Below are 7,115 nucleotides of genomic sequence, written 5' to 3'. Positions count from 1 at the left end.
AAAAATAAAACTTAAAAATAAGTTAATAAATAATAAACTAATTTATTTAGGGCTTTGAAGATTCAGAATATCATCCGCACGGCCCGCACAAATGAAGATGGAGAAACAGAGCATGTTTTGCTTCGAGCCTTCAAGAGTTCACTATTTCACAGATCTCGAGTGAAGAGGAAGAAGAATCGAACGTCTTGGTGCTCTCTATATTTCCCATGGTATTTTTCTATGTTAAATTTGTTTTCTTAATTTATTTTACCGTAGATTAACTAGTTAAAAAATTAATTGATGATGGATTGATGATAGCTTATTGAATATTTCTTTGAATATCCTAATAGATGGCTGAAAATAATGCTGTAATTGATGAAAGTGGAGGTTCAAATGGAAATGAAAAAGTGCCTATTGCTTCGCCTACAGATTCGATTCATGTCAGTAAAAAAAGAAAAACCATGAATCTAGATCTGTTGTTTGGGAACACTTTGAGAAATATACTGATTCTTGTGGGGCTTCTAGAGCAAAGTGTAATTATTGTGGTGCGAATTATGCAGCTGATTCAAATGCTAATGGTACATCATCTTTGAGTAATCATTTGAAAAAATGTAAGAAAAATCCCCACAACATGGAAACCAGTCAAGCAAAAATTGGTTTTCAACAAATTTCAAAAGATCAAAGGAGTGAAGTAACAATAAACATTTGGAAATATGATCCAGAATTAAATCCTTGAACCGGAAAAACCAAACCGAAAACACCGAACCGAATTGCGAGAACACCGAACCGAATCGAACTAAAATGGTTCAGATATCGGATTAGGCATATGTAAAACCGAAAACCGAACCGAAATGTTTAAAAACCGAACTGAACCGACTGATGAACACCCCTATTTGCAGCATTTAAGGACTTCAAAGTATATCAAATGGATGTTAAATCTGCCTTTCTGAATGGTCTATTAAATGAGGAAGTTTTTGTAGAACAACCACCCGGTTTTGTTAACCATATGTTTCCTGATTATGTTTACAAATTGGATAAAGCTTTATACGGACTAAAACAAGCCCCAAGAGCATGGTATGATACAATAACCAAATTTCTGCTCGACCATGGATTTTCTATTGGTACAATCGATAAAACCTTATTTACATTCTCCAAGAATGATCATTTACTTTTTGTTCAGATATATGTAGATGATATTATTTTTGGATCAACTAATACTAAGCTGTGGTGAAAGATTTTCTAAGATGATGCAGGAACAATTTGAAATGAGCATGATGGGCGAATTAAACTATTTTTTAGGACTGCAAGTCAAGCAGTCTGAAAATGGTATCTTCATTAATCAAGCCAAATATACTCGAGATATGTTAAAGAAATTCGGCATGGAAAATTGCTCTCCGGCCAGCACTCCAATGAGTTCATCAATCAAATTGGATAAAGACGAAGGGGGAATTTCGGTGGATACAAAAATGTACAGAGGACTAATTGGGTCCTTACTATATCTAACCGCAAGTCGACCGGACATTATGTTTACTGTATGCCTATGTGCACGGTTTCAAGCTAAACCCATGCAATCTCACTTTATTGCCTCTAAACGCATACTCAAATATTTGAAAGGAACCGCAAATGTGGGTCTTTGGTATCCCAAAGATTCAAGTTTTAACCTTGTAGGTTACTCAGATGCAGATTATGCAGGATGCAAAATCGATCGAAAAAGCACAAGCGGTTCATGCCAATTCTTAGGGGAAAGACTTATTTCATGGGCCAGCAAGAAGCAAACGTCTATCGCCACATCAACCGCTGAAGCAGAATATTTAGCAGCTGGAAGCTGTTGTGCTCAAATGTTATGGATTCAGCAACAGTTAAAAGACTATGGAATCCAAGCGGCTGAATCTCCCATATTTTGCGACAACACAAGTGCAATAGCTATAACATACAACCTTGTCATGCACTCTCGGACAAAGCATATCGATATCCGACACCATTTCATTCGAGAGCATGTGATGAAGAAAGAAATACGGCTTGAATATGTTCACACTGATCAACAAACAACCGATATTTTTACAAAACCACTACTCGAGGCTAAGTTCTCCCATTTTCGCAATATACTTGGTTTGATTAACTTATCATGATGTGTTTATTTCTTGTTCTTGTTCAGGTTAATTTTGCAGAAATCAAAAGAAGAAGACAAGCACCAGTAAGTAAAATAAATTAAATATCTTTATAAGCAGGGGAGAATAGTACATCATAAGCAAGGGGAGAGTAATACATTAACAAAGGCGGAGGCGGACACTCCTAATCTCCCTATCTACGTACAACCTCCAAAGGGCTAACCAGCTGGTCATCCCTCCGACGGAAATACGTGCAAACTCCTCTGAGATGACTACCCTTCTCAGAGCTCTCCTCTCCTTAAGCAGCATAAGAAGATAAACGCCGTCATCAGAAAAGATTCCAGCATTATCAGCCACGCGAAGACGTCGCCTATATCTTTTTAATGCCGCCATATCGCTGGAAGAAGGAGCCTGTCCGCTCTCAAGAACGGACTGGAGTTTTTGAACTTTTGCCCAAATGGCCCGCGGCCTCTTCATCACTCTATCCATGATAGCCTTCTTCCTCGAAGCCACCGCATCTTTCAGGAACTCCTCAGCCAAGTCTGGACTACCATCTTTATCCATATTTCTAAACTAGAGTGTATTGATAACTCTTGGCTGGTATTTATAGATGAAAGTCAAGCGTCAAGGGCTTATGTCATCATGACTGCGGTGGGAAATGTGAAGAGTTTTATCATACGCTACCGACGGTTCAATGTCATTCATGCACGTGTTTAGGGGGAACATGGTTCAGAATGATTATCATTTTCTTTAACCGGTTCCACCTAATAACATCAATGACCCGGTTCATATTTTGTGGACGTAATTCATCCACGTCATTTTCGTAAAACACACCCAAAACTTTTTCGACTGCCCCTATATGAAGTGACGGTTATCTCCTTGAAATAAAAAAAAACACTCATTTTGCCACCGTCCAAAATTTTCAAATATTTTTTTTAAAAAAAAAAATTCTCCACTAACAGTCCTCCACGTGGACTTGTTAGTACGTTCTTGAACCGGACATACATACCCTCACTCACCTCATTGTTCTCCTTGCTACTTTATCGCAGCTCACTACACAGGAACCAACTCACAGAATTTCTTTTTGAATCATCAAATGGCTGCCTCCATTACACAGAATACAGTGGCTATCAACTTTCCATCTGTCTTCTCTATGCCCAACAAACCAATGAAGGCCATGTTCCGTACAATTGAAGAATCTGGGCTTCGAACTTTTCAGGGCTGTCGATACTCATACTCCGACATATTACTGAAAGAGTTCTTTGAAACTGCTCACATGCAAAATGGAGAAATTCTTTGTTATGTTCAGAATCAACACTTTACTTTCACCCAGAAGGTGTTTGCTGAATTGTTCAAGTTACCTACGGCTGGCGTAACTGACTTCTCTACACTACCAGATGGTAATACTGATATCTGGCGTCAAACCTTCTCACTCACTGCCTCTCCTATCTCTCACCCAACATGCCAGAAGCGAGATCTAAAGATCAAATATCGATTGTTGGCTGATATTGTGGCTAAAGGAATTCTTGCTAAAGCTGGTGCTTATGATAAAATCACTCTGGAAAAATTCCTTGTTATGGCAACCATCTCATCTAAACTAGGAATCAACTGGTCTGATATCCTTTTCCACATTCTGGTAGCCATGGTGAAGAAAGACAACCAATCTCAAGGCTTTGCAGTTCCAATTTGCCACATGCTAATTTCTGCCGGTGCTCAACCAGTTGATATGATTGAAGTTGGTAAGACCAAGCTGTTCTCATGGGTATCGGTTGACAAATTCATTAAGAAAAACAAACCTACGGATGAAGAATTTGTCCCGGTCAAAACAGAACCGGGGGTTGAATTTGTGAAACAGAGGAAAGCGATTGTCTCCACTCCCAAGGAAACAAAAAGGAAGCTGGTTCTGAAATCCAGTTCTGACGAAGAATCTAAGGATGACATTCCGGTTTCACAAGTGTTCAAAAAGAAACGAACCGTTCCTTCTAAAGCAACGAAGATTAAGCTAATCAAGCATATTTCTGCACCACTTATTCCTGCACCTATCCCATCAGTATCGGTTACCAAGTTAATAGGTATTCAAATTACAGATACAGATATCCAATCATCTTATTCAGGAGTTCCGATTATTCTATCCTCAGACAAAGGCAAACAGGTTATGAGTACCAATCCACCTAAAAACCATGCCGTTCATACGGCAATCATCCTCACAAGTCAGCGTGTTAATGAAGCGGTTGAGTCAAAAATCAAGATGTTTGATAAATGGGTCAAATATCGCGATTTTATAGAAATTCAAATGAAAGAAAGCACTCTTCGAATCATCATTCAGTTAAAAAGGCAAAATTTTGATCCCTCTTGTCCTACAGCTCAAGATGACTCTGCTGTCATATCTCAACTTGAAATGGACGCTCTGTCTCTTGCTACGTCAGTCGCTCACATGCGAAATACGCTCCATCTTCCAGCTATTGCAGAACCGAGTAAGTTTGACTCTTTGATGGATGTTCATGATGACTTTGGCAAAGAACCAGTGCCACCCATTGCCTCTCAGAAGGCGTCTTCGTCTAATCCCTGCACTAGCGCTAAACCCACCTCACCAAATGTTACGACAACAGCTCAGCTAGAGCTAAATCTTCTTCAGGACACTTAGCGGTCAGAACAACAGCTAGCCTCTCCCACTGGTCAAGATACTTTATCTGGTACACATGGTAAATCTGCATCACCCAAAGCTCTTATTGAAACCCATCAACCAACTCATGAAGAAACGGCTTCCACACCCTCTGAAAAACTTCTGAAAGAAGACTCTTCCTATGCCGAACAACAATGCGGTCTAGATATTTCGGTTGTCCCACGTGTTTCTTCACCGCATTCTGATACTGGCATCCTTGTTTCACAGCCTCCTGTTGAGTCAAACAAAGCTTCAGTTCTTTCAGTCAATAAAGCAGAACAGTTTCTTTCTGACTTTGATGCTACTCAACCATATCAGGAGTCGCTTATATCTTCACAAGATCCTCTTCAGGATGCTACTCTGATGGAATCTCAAACGCAGCCCTCATCTTCTCCGACAGAGTTACAACAAGCAGAGATACCCATCTCCTCAAAGCCCTCCTCTCCCAATGATCTAATCGACAAACCAGAGGAATCCAAGCTCATTGGCTCAGCAACCTTCGTCTCAACTGATGACATTGATAAATTTATTGAGAGCATCACGGAAGAACCTCTTGACATTAATCCTTCACCATCATCTGCCAAAGCAACCTCCTCTGCATTAACTGCTTTCAAGGCCAAACTACTTGCTGATCCCGAAGCACCTGAAGCAGAAGAAATTGTCGAAGCAAACTTCCATCAGGATCTTCTGAGCCGACTTGCCAATATGGATCAGTCTATCCTCGCTCTTAACCGCAAACAATTTGATCTAAAAGAGGATCTACAGACTATCAAGAGTACTATATCTAAGGACTTTGCTGCCATCACTACAAAAGTTTCCAACAATCAGTCGATTAATGTCAATCTGTGCCTTGGTCTTTCGTCACAAATCACTCGCATTGAACAACGAATGGATGCCCAAAGTGCCCAATTAACAGAAATTATGGACTTCCTGGTTCATGGTGATGTCAAAAAGGGGGAAAGAGAGCAAGAAAAACATATTCAAAAGGAATTGGCCGCTCTAAAGAAAAAGGAAGCCAAAGGATCATAACTTAAGAAAAAATAATCTTATCTTTGTTCTGATTAACAGAATTTCAGCACAGTTTTATCATCACCAAAAAGGGGGAAATTGTTAAGAAATGAAATTTTGGTGTATGACAAAGTTGTAATCAACCGCGGCTGGAAATTCTCAACCGCTGATATTTAACCGCTTATTCTTTAGATTACAGCGAGAGTGAACCGGTTCATATAAGAGACTAACTTATGGCTAAACGACATTCTCTGACCGGTTGAATGCATTCAAATTCTCGAAGTCAACGATCTCACATCAATTCCAAGGAAGATGTGCATTTATCTCTCCTTCCCAGAAAGGACGTTCAGAGACAGTTTTCATGACTTGATGCTATATGCACAGTCGCCTAAAGGAGTAAACCTCAAGAAAAGAGCTTCAAATTTATGATAAGCAAAAGGAAGATTAAATGCGAACATTTATTGCTCATAAATGAGAAAGTAACTTATCTGATTCAGAAGCTCATGTTTACGTTAACTGTAGTTTCTGACCGTTAAATCATTCGGCTATATCATCTGGGAGGAATGCAAGTTAAACACAAGCAAGCCACACAACTCATACATCTATTGAAAAAGTTTCTCAGCTTGCCTTCACAAAGATCTTAGAGCGCTTTCACAGTCTACATTTCTATCATCGCTCATTTGCACGCAGCTCCACAGACACAAATTTGATCAGTCAAGGATCTTTTCGTGCTACCAAAACAATCTACTGTTCTATCAATAACCTGTAGTTATTTGATTAAAGTTTGGAAGTCTAGTGAACTAAGGGTTCTCAAATTCCAGAAGTAAAGTGATCACTAGGAGTTCCAAAACAGGCAGTGAAATAAGTCCTGGTTGGAAAGGGCTGTTACAAACAATTTGTAAAGTCAAAGTCTTTTAGTGGAATCCTTCCTAACAAAGGAAGAAGGGGTGACGTAGGAGTATTCAATCTCCGAACATCCATAAAGATTCTGTGTCTCTTACTTCGTGCAAACTGTCATGTGTTATTCATATTCTTGTTGTTTAGTTCATCATACCTCTAGAAATATCTGTCGAAAAATTTGAACTGTTTTCCGCACACTTCAGTAGTTCACCTCTTTCGACCGTTTAAGAAAGAATTTTTCGAACCGCCTGAAAACGGTGAAAAATATATTTTTAAATAAGAAAATTTGAAAGAGTTCATTCACCCCCCCCCCCTCTAAACTCTTTCCCGATCCCTACAATACTATATATTCGAATATGCAACGCAAGTTCACCAAGTGCTCGCATTTCCATCCAAGATACATTTGGATGACATGTTCATTTTATTTAAATTATTTTTAATTGTTAAAAAAAACAAAT

Source organism: Primulina eburnea, chromosome 13, assembly GCF_022965805.1.
Source record: "Primulina eburnea isolate SZY01 chromosome 13, ASM2296580v1, whole genome shotgun sequence".
Taxonomy (NCBI): domain Eukaryota; kingdom Viridiplantae; phylum Streptophyta; class Magnoliopsida; order Lamiales; family Gesneriaceae; genus Primulina; species Primulina eburnea.
Note: the sequence above shows the minus strand (reverse complement) of the source record.